We start from the raw sequence: 13,380 nt of genomic DNA, 5'->3' as shown, positions 1-13,380 counted from the left end.
TCATCTAGTGTAGGAGCCTAGCTGTTAACAAACTTTTATATCTGTTTTTCGACTTTAACTTGTACATAGACATACCTACCTTCCGAATTATGATGGTGAGTTAGTAGTTATTTATGAGCTATGCATGAGAATAGCGTAGCTACACGATTTTTGCATCCTGTGAGAGGAGTTGAGACTGTACCATTACTACCCAGCTCTCAGATAGTGAATGTAAGAGTTTACCATCAACATGAGTTTCTTATAAAAAACAAACATCAGCACTGAATTCTCCTAAATATTCTAGAAATATATGCCTTTTGCCTGGATGTCGAAAACCCTTACCATTCACATAGACAATGCTTAGTTTTTATTGATGAGCCATATCACGTTATAGAGAACTAGAAAATCTGAGAAAAATGAAGGATAGGGAAGAGGAAGTAGCCCACATAAAATAAGACAAACATAACAGACAACATACATGGAGGTCATCCACCAAGACCTCATATCATCTCGAACAATAGAGGTGGATGTATGAAGCAATACTAGATATACTGCATGTACCTGCTATATTATCAATATAATGTCAAATATTGAGGGGGAATAAAATGTAGCCAGCAGAATCTGAAGATTGTGAATCCATAACAATAGGATTATTTTGCTCTAAGAATTGTATCAAGTCTATGGGGAGGAACATAATTTTCCCATATATGCATTGTACATGGGCCAAAAAGGCCATATTTATATCCAGCATCTCTCAGTCTTGGTCGTAACTCTGAGAATTGTCGAAGAATTACCACTGTCTCTTTGGCAAAATCTTGGGGGAAAAAAGACTTTATTACTATCATTAAGAAGGTTTGGGATATCTTGTGTAGTCTTTCTGATGAGAAGAAGATGATGATGTCAATGGACTTTAAATATAAGTTGTCTTGGTTTAGTTTAATGAGGATTGCGAAGAGAGGGAATACGGTGGGCTTTGTCAAATTCAAATTGTCCTGGAAATGTAATATTGAGCAGCTTTGGTAATATAGATTCCAAGATGAGACAACAAATTTAGGGTTCAATATTAAATAGGACATTGAATATTCATAAATTGTATTGTCAGTTTTTATTTTCTTGTTTTGTTGGTTTCTATTTTCTAAGTCAAGTAAGGCTGTTTGGATGCGAGCAATCTGATGTACAACCAGAGTCATCATAGTTGCTATGGCCTTAGTGTTATCACAAATTTTAATCTCATTATCTGCTACCCTCATAGGAAGGGAGGCAATTTTTCATTTAGTATTTTTAGTATCCGAGCACATGGAGTCTATTTTTAAATAAATAGCCTGAATTTCTTCCAATACCATATTTGGTGGGGTTTCCTGTGAGTCAATAACCTTAGATTTGAGGAGTGGTGGTGAGGAAGCTTGTTTCAGTTTGTTTGTGTGAGCAGACACTGACGTAGTTTCCATTTGCAATGTAAGAAAAACAGACAATTGAATATTTTATGACTTACTACAATTGTGTGCAGAATATTGCCCATACATGTGTTTAAAATGACAGTGCAGTTCTGACAGAATTTGCGGAGTAGGAATTAGAAGGACAACTTTAATTGTAGTAACTGAAAACTGCTGTATTAGTTTCTCTCAGAAAGAGGTAACCCATTTAATTTTTCCATGAGAGTTGCATGGTAGTAATAATTATCCAAAAATCCCTCTAAGAGGAAGGTGAGCCAGCTGAAGGAAGGGAGGTGAGCACAGCTTATAGGCCCAGTTCCTCACCACTCTCCCTAGGCAAGCAAGTTGTGACAATGTGTGGGTGAGAAAAATGGCAGAGAAGAGTTATCTGCTCCACAGCAACCAGAACACTTAAAAGGCCTCACCGCAGAGGCCACATGCAATGGTGAAGACGCCACTCCACGGAAAAAGCCAAATATTTTCCCCCTTCAGCTGTACCGACTTGTCGTTTAGAAGGTATGTAACAACAGTTAGAGTGCAGTAGCCATCTTGCCTACAGCGAGCTGCTGTCTCCCCTAAACTTTTTTTTATAAAAGAGTCACACAGAGGGTGGCATGTTTATATAATCAACTTTTTGTTGGATTTCAAATGTAATTCTTCTTAATTTAAAGCAACATAAAGAGGTACAATGACAGGCAGCAATGAATGACACCGATAACATCAAATAGCTGTTGTGCACGCTGTTCCAAAATGTAAATGAATGGTTGAAGGGAGCTTTCACAAAGGACGTTGCTGTATATATTTGATTTTGTCATGATCTGTAGAGCAATACAACTGTTTTTACATCAGATATGAGAAGCACTGGCAAAGCCAACATGTCAATTCAAGTTCATTTTTTGCAAAACTTAATTGTTTTGGGGAAGCTACTGGCCCTGTGTCAAATAAAAAACTGAGTGAAAGAAAAAATATTTCTGTATTGCTGTGTCCTGTAGTAGTGGGCGGAAGAAAAACATGAATGATACAATCTGATGGAGCAAGGTTTCATTCGTAAGAAACTTGCTTGGATTCAATCCTCTCAAATGACATGTAATAATGTAACCAACATGTTTCGTGGTAAACTAATAATTGTACTACACTACATTTACTTCATCTAGGGAAAGCTTTTAAATGTGCTTTACTAACCAGTAATCCGAATGTCTTAATATGGCTGCCAAAAACGCAGGAATCTTCTGCGCATGCGTCTACTGCATCTACGTAGTATGACGACTTTCACTTTGGTGGGAAATCTTTGCAGCTGCGCAGTAGTAGTAAAGATGGCCGTTTTGAACTTCACATGCTAAAGCACATGGCTATGCTTAAACTAAACCTTGCATGTCTTACTAAACTGCTAATGTGATAGTTAAAATAGGAATTAGAGTAGGGATAAGTAGTATAGAGTGCATTAATTTATTTTCATATTCTAACCTGTTTTTCTTTTGACTTTGTTATTGGTTTGTATTGTGGCCTGGAGGGTGACTGAAATCTCCATCTTGCCTAGTTGCGCACAAGCACGTTGGATACTGTCAGACTTCGAGCTGTGAAATTGAAACTCTGCCAAGTACAGTTGACCAGAAGACGCGCCTGGGAACAGCACCTCTTGACCCAAAGAGGGGAAGGAGATAAAGCCAAATTTGTATACATTGTATAAATCCTTATGTGGAATGCAGGTGGGATTTAACCTCTTCCATGCTGATGACGGCCCCCGGCCGTCATGCATCACGGTGGGCGTGTGCTGATGACGGCTGGGGGCCGTCATGAACCAGCCCACTCAATAAAACTGCCGCAAAGGCGCGGAATCGCGGCCGCGCCCAAGGGGTTAAAGCTTGGGAAAGTAGTTAAGGGAAGGGAACATAGAACAATAAGCCTAAGAAAATGGCATTAGTATGGGGTGATGACCTCTCCCTATCCCATTGTCCAATCACTAGTAGGGGATTCACAAATATTGAAACATTGGAGGGAGGTACATACACTGAGAATAGTATAACTAAGGTAGGCTCAGTCAGTTAGTTTATCAGACTTGTCACAGACCTGTCACCGACCCATCACTGAAGCAGACGACGGCGGAGGCCACGGAGTTGAGAGATGCTGCTCGAGCACTCTGACAGAAGAATCAAGAAAGGAGAGCCGGTGAGAGGGAAGAGTCAGAGAGATTGCTGAGGGAAAAGAATCTGTCCATCCAGAAGGGGAAGAATTGAGGAGAGTAGCACCAGAGAGGGATGCAACACTGGTGTTGCACTTAGAAGAGGTTACCTGTCCTGTCCTGAACCTGTCCTGATCTGTTGCCTCCTAACTAATCGGGAGTCCCTTCCCAGCTCCTTGGCCAGGGGTTGGTCCTCACACCATTCTAGGTAAATATAATACTGTGTGGCATGTCCTTGTACTGTTTTCCTTTTTCTACCCGTCCCAGGTATCAACGTCATGCGATTTTATTAAGTCTTTATGTCCTCACTCAGATCGTTATTTCTCCTTAAAAGTTGGTGTTTGACATGTTTTGGTATTTAACTGACAAAATTATTGCATAAAGTTTTTTAAACTCTCCCGAGTCTGTGGTCATTTAAAGAAATAAAAGAAAATGTTACTGTACCTATTATGCTAACATCCTGATCTACTGACCAGAGGAAATTGAGAACTAAGGTGATATGGTATTGGTAAGAATTGGTTTACAGGTTAAATTCACTATAAGGAAAAAATAAGTTCTGATCGCCAGTGGTGACCATTAGCATATTGTATGTTTATGGGCCCAGGTGAGTATGGTGTTTTAGAATAACCCAAGCTGGTAATCTCACTCCATAAAATCACAAACCAATTAATGAAGAGAGATGGCTGAAAGCCCCTATAGGTAAGTATATTATACATATAGGGGCAGATTTATGTTAACTGGCGCATCCCCAGGGATGCGCCAGTTAATGTGCGCCACAGTGCGCCACAGCTCCGCCACCCATGGTGCGCCGCATTTATAATGCAGCGCACCATGGGGCAAAAACGGCACAGATGCGTGACGCATCTGTGCCGTAAAGGTGACGCATTGCTGGAGGTGCGTCGCAAGCGCGACGCAGCTCCAGCAAGGCTCGGGGGTGCCCCATCTTAACAATGCTGCGTCAAGACCTACGCCTGCTTCAAGCAGGCGCAGGCTTTTGACGCAGCATTGGCCTGAAAGTGACTGAGTGAAATCTTATAGATTTCACTCAGCCACTTTTGCGAGGCGCACCTGCCCCGGAACGCCCACCCTGCGCCGGAACGCCCACAAGCGGCGCAGGGCTTTACAACGTGACGCATCTGCCTAGATGCGTCACGTTGTAAATCGTTCGTAGGGATGCGCCACGTTTACGCCGCCTTGCGTGACGCAACAGCGGCGTAAACGTGGCGCAAGTGCCTCATAAATCTGCCCCATAGTTTTAGTAAAATCAGACCTAAAAATATGATGCAAATGACCAGTAGAGGATTCTGAACAGTCTGGGATCAAAAATAGACAATCGGTTGAGAAAAAGGCAATTGTTTTTTGTGGTGGAGAGTAGTCCACCACAAGTAATAAAGTCACAAACTTGTTATGTCCAATCAAAGGTTTCAGTAATTTAAACCTTAATTCAACATGTTAAATTCAAGAGAAATGTGTAAAGCATTTAGAAGTAACAGCAGAGTTTAAAAGTAAAAAAAAACCAATACAATAAAAACCCCTCTCTAATTTATTAAAATAGAGGAAAATGTAAACTGCAGAGTGGCACCAAAATGACAAATATCAGATGTAAGACAAAATGGTGTCAAAAAGTGCAAAGCAACAATGATAGTTAAGGGTCGAGGTAGACCTGTACCTGGGTGCAATTTTTAGGCCAACTGTAATGGAGAGTGGGTCTGATACGCTAAGTAGATTAGCCTCACTAGGGTATGGAAGGTGAGATGTTCGATAAAGTTTGTAAGTCCCAATCAGAAAAGGGACTTTGTCGCTTTTCTTAGGAAAAACTCTTCCTCACGTGGGACATTCAATCCAATGCCAAGGACTGCAGGTTGGATAGTTTATGCAGGCAGCTCCCTTGAAGCTATAGGGCTCTGGAGAAAACTTTAGAAAATGTTCCCAACCTTCTATTGGTGCCCAAACAACCACATGAGTACACTTCCATGCCCACAGGATGTCAGAGAGAGCACGTAAAGATTATCAGGGTGTCAGGCAGAGGGCAATAGAAGAGTCCAGTTCATGTGCAATTGGCAGTAGTCAGCTGAGATTCTTGACAGGAAAGTCTTCTTCAGTTTTTCTACTTTCTTAGATCACCCAGGGGGTCAGCTTATGATCTTTGGAGATCTGTCTCACAAGTCACAGACACAAAGTGTGGCAGGCACAGTCTGACTGATACCTTTCAACACGTTCAGCAGTGTTCTGATAAAGGTGTCTTGGGGTGCACATGTATGCCTGGCATCAGCTACTGGGTTGTCGTGACCCATGGGCTCTCCATAATCAAGGGGGTAAATGTTCTTGAGGAAAATCCTACCCACTTTTTGAGATGTTCCTTTTTGCTTTTCAGCAAAAAAGGCCCGAAATACCATTTGCCAGGGCATTTTCAAAATGGCAGACATCTTTGGCCACACTGAACCTGGGCTCTGAGGGCTGGGTGTGTGTGGTAGTATTATTGGACAATCACCGGTGCCTCCCCACACCTAACACTAAACTTCAGTGTTTGAAGCAGCCACTGTATCCACAAGAAACCCAGAGGCAGATGTCTGGCAGACAAAAAGCAGGGTCCTTCAGAAACTAGACAAAAGATGCACATTAATTGTCTTTGTCTTTTCTGTACCTTTAAAGTATGCCTAAAGTGTTACATGTGGCTGAACCCACTCTTCAAGCGGAATTTGAAAGTGTGACATTAACAAGATGCCCACAGCCCTCCTATGAATATTGTATGGAGTCCAGAGTAGTCAACTCTGCCCTGTTGTGGGTCGATTTAGTTACTGTATATAGGTTTACCGATTTATGCCCTTATATAGGCACAATTCGCATTGCCCATATATAGACATAGAAATCCTACCCTTATTTAAGCATTATCCATGCTAACCAAGTACAGGCATGTCCACCTACATCCGTCCATCCACGTCACAATGAGTTCTGGCAAAACCAGTCTCTTAAGCCTGTAGGACTTCCCCATGTTTGGATTATTGATTCCTCCAAGAACTCATTTATTGTGCAAGAACATCTATTCCTTAGGGGTTCATTCATGACGTTCCTCTGCCCGACTTTTACGTCAATACTGGCATTCCTAAACACCTTCAAGGTATAAATATACCGTCACTTGCCATGGAAAGGCACGGCTACCTACCAACTGCATGACTGCATACTTGCACGGCTAGGCTGCGGCTCGCCACGGCAAGTTCGGAAGGAATTCGAGTCCCTGCCTGACTCACTGACCAAACGCTAACATCCTTTTCACAGAGAATCCATCTCCAGTGTTTCTGACTCCCCTTGCGTGGTGTTAGAGATCAAGACCCGGAAAGAAATTCCAACCTCTCTCATTCTAAGTTTTGGAGCAGACTAGAACCTAGAGGGACTCTTGGTAACTCTGGCAAAAATAAACTATTGCTAGCTATACTTTAGAAAACAGCACCTACTTCTTACCTCGCACTACACTTAGGTTAGGTATACTGGGGTAGAACTAACTAGAAGCACCAGATGAGTATTCACATTTTAGCCTGTGTTATTTATGTATGTATTTTTATGAATATATGTCATAGCTACAAACCATACTATTGCAGTATTATCTAATCTTACTGCTAACGCTATACGTATTATACTTCACATTCTGTCTTACGATTGTAGCAGTTCATATTTCTTGCACGAGAAATAAGACTGTTCAATAAACCCTTTTTATTGAAACGCTTGTCTACATATTTCTGTGTGAACTCTGTAGAAACAAAGCATGCTCGATTGACTGAGTGAAACTGTTATGTATTGTTTCCACGATTCAGAGACTGTGCCGATTCTAAGGGAAACAAAGTTGTCATGTTTATGCGGTTGTTAGAAACTAATCCCTTCTTGTGTATTCGAGAAGTTTCTAGTGGCATCTGAGTTAGCTGGCACACACAAGTAATGAAGTTTAATGTATTCGATAGAGACATACTGACCTCAGTCCTATGTCAAATCTATAGTGTATATTATTCCAATGCATAGAGCCTATCAGGGATATAGGAACTACACTACAGCCCGTTCATTAAAGCCTATTGTTTGCATCAGGGAGGCATGTCACACCTCTTTTACACCTATTCCTGAGCTAGAGCATAGGCAGTGAGCTGGCAAAGGAGTATGCTAATTAACCTTTGCACAATTCAGTCAAATAAAAGGTAACTTTCTAAAAGCTACTTTTCCTTAATATTCATTACAAATCTAAAATCACCTTTCAGGTTTTAATAACTACTAAAAATGGTGGTTTAATAATATTTCTAGCTCGTCCCATTCCCGACCTGCAGTAATAATATCTTGCTCTGTGCTTTGGTTTTCTACAAAGGGCAGCTAGACCTGCCACAGTAGTAATAGTTTTATGGCCTTGGCACTGTAGGGACATGATAACATTAATTTTATACATGGACCAATTTTCTAAATACCAAATACCCTCTTGTGGGCTACACAGCTTACATATGGCTGAGATAATATTATTTAAAAGGAATGTTATTACCAATACAAAAACCTTATTTTAACAAGCAGCACTGCAGGTTTTACACTACAGCAGTCTTGCTAGTGGTAGGCCGGAAGTCTTATATTCCTTTGTCACACAAGTAGATGGCACAATAAGTACTGCAGTCTACAGGTGACATTTAATTTTTCATATCATGTATGTATTTCCACAGCATATACTATGTCCCTATAGAAAAGTTAAATCAGCCAATCAGGGATTAATCAGTTTCTAAATGTTGTAGGAGTCAGAGCACATACACTTGGCAGCAGTGCCCCAGTGTACAGAGTTTAAAAAGCAGCAATGAAATGTAACAAACGGAGGTGCCACACAAAAAAAAGATTTTCTCAGATTGGTCTAAAATACTCAACAAGATGATTACCGGTTAAGGGAGTACAAACTTCATGTATATTTTAGAAACGTTATTTAATCTTGCATCTTCCACAGGTAACACAGCCACAATTCAACAGATTAGTGGTTGCCTAGGTAACCCACAGTTATATATGATGCCACCAGAACTCTACAGGTTCCTACCAGGGATGTTTTAGCAGTCTTTAGAGTAAGTGTTCAATCAAAACTCATGTACAGTCCAGGTATAACATTCCACACTGAGTGACAAGCAACACAAGAAAAACACAGCCAGAAAAGTATGAAGATGTAATGGGCCTGATTCGATATCAGGCGGACACCGTGGCAGTTTGGAACCACCCGATCTCATGTCGGCTGCTTTGACCGCATGATTACGATGCAACCACCCATAGGGTGGTCACAAACATCCAATTTGCAATTGAAGCTTGCGTGACGGTCAGCAGCACAAGCTTCTGTTGAAAAGTGTATGTTTGTGACCATCTCTACACTGTGTGGTAGGCACCCTTTGGTGCCTGCTACAGAGCGCAGGGATGTGGTGCTTCCCAGGTCCTATTGTGGAGGGCCAGAGGGCAAGGGGGACCGTGCTAGATTTCTCCAATGTCACCTACGACAACCTTTTATTGTCAGAAAGGTCAACATGGAACGGCTTGCGGACACCAACATCATAATTCCAACAGTGGAGCCGCCCTCATTAAGGGATTATGCTGTCTTTCAGATGTCAGAAGTTCGTCAGAATCCCCCTGCAGGTTTAACTACGACCACCATCATCCTGATATGGCAATTGGACTGCAAAGATTCCACGTCAGGCAGAGAGCCTCCTACCACTGGTCGGAGACTTTCCGCTCGACATCATAATGAGTCCCTTGGTGTGAGCTGGCCTGCCCCTAGATCCTTGACCAAACAGAGAAAACTATCTTTGCTGGTCATCTTTCGTTTAGAATATTTCAAACCTATTCAAATGTCTGAAACAGACAACTCCTCTCCAGATTTTGGACACGTGGTTTGCTAATTGCTTCAGGCGCCTTTTTGTGAAAGAAATTGGCATGCTTGTTTTTCTAGCTAGGGTGTAACCTCTGCCCACTCCTCATCACTCAGACAACTGACAAAGCGGACGTGTTAGCGATCAAATATTTCAGCAACATATTACTTTTCTTGTTTCATTTCAATGCATCAGAAATCTTTAAAAAAATAGAAGCATTTTGCCTAATATGTTTTAAATTATATTTCAATTCAAACAATCCACTGCGACTTGTGTTTTCTTCAAGTAAAGCTCACTTCTGATGGAACACATTCCGGAGACGGTGATGAAAGAAATAAAAATATCCACTTGGTGATTGTGAATACATGCTGAAAGCTTAGCTCTCTTCACATCTGGGTTCATAACCAGCATCTTTTGTCTGGGTAACCTAATATTTTCAAACAGCAATTAATAATTAATTGGTCTGGTACAGACATAAGGTTATTTTCCAGGACCTGTTTAATTCATTGGCTGTCTCTTTGTCACGGACTGCAATTTAATAAAGGAATATTCTTAAACACATTTAATCAATGCCAGTGAAATTCGTGTTATGTATGTACATCTTGCATGTTGGAAAACTGAGCCCAGTGGCATTGTGTGTTATGTGCAGCACCTGCCTATAAAATTCATGTATTAGGTAACGTTGTCTCATACAATTGTGTTTTATAATATTAATATAAAGTTCTTATCTTAACCTTTCTGTCTTTGCGCATATTACCAAACATATTATAAACTGTAATGTAAAATAAAACCAAACATGTAACTCTTGGGGCTTAATTAACAAAAGTTAAGTCTCAGCCAATTCATATAATAAATGTAGGTTTCGCTCGTAAGATCTTCATGACTAGATTCCAGTTACCTCCACCGGGAGATACTGGACCGGAATTAACAAGTCTTCCAGGAGAAACCAGAAACCTTGTACTTGCCCGATGTATCGCCCGGGGGATACCTCTCTGGGAACTCCTACTGGCCGAATCCCCAGGAGGGATACCGCTCCTGGCAACTAAAGGTTTTCCAGGTTCTCTGGGCCCAGAATTATCTTGTCTGCAGGGCCGGACTAGCCACAGCGGGCACTGGGCAATCCCCCGGTGCGCCGCACAAGTGGGGGCCGGTTTTGGACCCCTGGGGGCCGTTTTTGTTACAGGGCATTTTTTGCAGCATAGCTGCAAAATCGGCCCTGTAACAAAATCGGCCGAAAACCGGCCCCGGCAAAGAGCTCGGCGGCACCTTCAACCCCCCTCCCCCGAGTGGGGAGGCGGGGCTGGCCGAGCACTTTGCCAGGGCCAGTTGTGGTTCCCAGTCCGGCCCTGCGTGTCTGCAAGTTCTTGACCTGATAATTACAGATAGAAAGAAGCCAGGCAAGGAGCCCCAGATGGAGTAGCGGAAGCTGCAGGCAGCAGCTGCATACCACTCTGCCCACCCTTGTGCAGAAGCTTGAGGGCGCAGAAAAGGCTCCCTCTTACTGAAGTAAAAAGCCATCGGTGCATCTGTACTATTTACCATCTGCACCACAAAGTTGATAAATTTAGCCAATTGGGGGAAAATAACATGTGGAATTATACCCGGTATTCCCGAGTCGGTGTGTTATTCCTCAGAAAATAATTCGTAATATGCCACCCTCAATTTATAATTCTTATCCCGATATCTTCCCATGGAGTGAAAGAGTGAAAGGGGAATTTCGTAATGAGGTCCTTTGTGGCTTTCAGGGAAAAACCCTGTTCGGGTTCATTTAACAAGTCACAGTACAATACCAGACAACAGAGCCCCTCTGGTCCATAAAGAACATCGTCCTAGTAAATAGCAAGGCTCTGGTCTTAGACATGAAACATGGAGGGTAAAAGGGGCGGATAAACTTTTAAAAAAACTAAAAGACTGCTGCTTATAGCAAGGCTGGCACTGCTGCTAACAAAAAGTGACTGTTTTGCACCACCTTTGTTGATACACACCATTCAGTTGATTGCTGACTGGGAGAAGTGTTGTAAGTCAGACACATCTGGGGCCCTATTATGGATAGGGCACACTTTCCAAGTTTGCACCCAGTACATCTTAAAACAGATGTGCTGGACACAAACAGGGAAAGTCACCCTTTTACTAGAATGCACTGTCCCCAGGGCAGTCCGAACTCACGCTGCAAGTGAAACAAAGAGCAGTTTTGAAGCAGCTACTCCGTGTTTCACTGTGCAGGTGACAACCCGCCTTTATTTTTAAAGGAGATTAGAGATCCCCTTGCAGGCGCCTCCAAGGGGTTGTCAGGAGGGAACCTTGGGATCCCGTTTCCCACCTCCAGGGGGCTGCCATTAGTGGGCGCACTGACAGTGCACCACCTTTTAAGTGGTGCACTGTCAGGGGAACGCCTGCCATCTTATTTGCCTCTGTGCCAGTGTCTGTAATAGGGCGTGGGTACAGAGGCAATGGTATTTCCTTGTTTGCATGGGGCCACTCTCTATGCTAATTGGGTAATGCCCTCTGATGATAGCGCTTGCTCTTTATGTGCACTAGCACTATTGGTTATTACAAAAGGGGATGCAGACACATCTGACTCCCTTCTGCATTACCAAAGTGCACCTAGGGTGTGCAAAGCAGGCTCAAACACCCTTTGCACCCCTGGAACACTTCTGCAATATTGCCCCTGGAGACCCGCTGGGTGAAAGAACACTATGGCTCTGGTAGACCTGACATCCTTGGTAATGGTTACTCCTACAATGTGTGCCTTCACCTCTCCTGTATTCGTTTGTGCTGGTTTTGGGACACTGTGCACCTTATCATTGCTAACTAGTGCTAAAGTTTGGTTAAGTTATGTTATTTTATGCTATGTTATGCTATGTTCTGTTATGCTATGTTATGGTATGAGTGGTATTGTATGGTATGGTATGTTCAGGGTTGGACTGGGAGCCCAAAGTTGCCCTTGCAAATTTTGTCCGACCAGCATCCATACGTTGCATAACGATCGAGTGAACCTGACCACTGTAAGGGGGGTGGGTGTGCTCTCCCCCAAGAAAATGTTGGAAAAATGGCAAAATGGTGCATTCTATACCACATTTTTAATTATATATTCAATTCACTCAGGAAGGATACAAAAGAAGAAGAACAACAACAAAAATACAAATGTAACAGAGCCGGTTTGGCATTGTGCATCAAGTGAGATTCAGCATTCAGGGAGCTGCAGCTGACAATGCATAGAAGCAATAAGACAAGAGGAACAAAGGAAAGACATGCAGACATAATGCAGACACACACAGGTTGCCTTCACAAAATAGCCACCAGCCACATAGCCAGGCTACAACAACAAGAAAGTGAACACAGACAATGCAGACCTAGGGCAAAAGCACACTGGCTGCCTTCACAAAATGGCCCCCAACCACATGGTCAGTCACTCACAACAACAACCAAGAGGCCTGGATAATAATGAACTCAACCAGACCTATAAGGACACAGAATTTACAAAATGGCCCCTGGCCACACGGGGAGCCTCAGCCAAGTCAAATGCTTACCCACTATTACAAACACACTCACACACTGGCCAGACAGAGTAGGTATGCTAAACAACACAGATTTAATTCAAAAATGCAAAACGAAAATCCACAGGGCTAAAAAAGGTTTGCAAGTTACACTACATCCACACACATCCAACAAAGGCATTTATTTAACACACATGAAAAAAACATTAATACCCCATATAAACACATTGTGCATTTCAATCCAATGCCATCCATGCCTTAAATTATGTTTAAATACTCAACAGACACCACAGAAACAGATGTTCAATGCACCCATGAGTTGCTCTGGGCCTGCTAGCTGAAAAGCCTATTGGCAGGCGACGGGGCTGGTAAACTAAATAAATATTGCAAATTGATTTCAAAGGTTGGAGAAAATGTAGTGAACTGTGCAACAT

The sequence above is a fragment of the Lissotriton helveticus genome, chromosome 3_2, assembly GCF_964261635.1.
Source record: "Lissotriton helveticus chromosome 3_2, aLisHel1.1, whole genome shotgun sequence".
Lineage (NCBI taxonomy): Eukaryota > Metazoa > Chordata > Amphibia > Caudata > Salamandridae > Lissotriton > Lissotriton helveticus.
Note: the sequence above shows the minus strand (reverse complement) of the source record.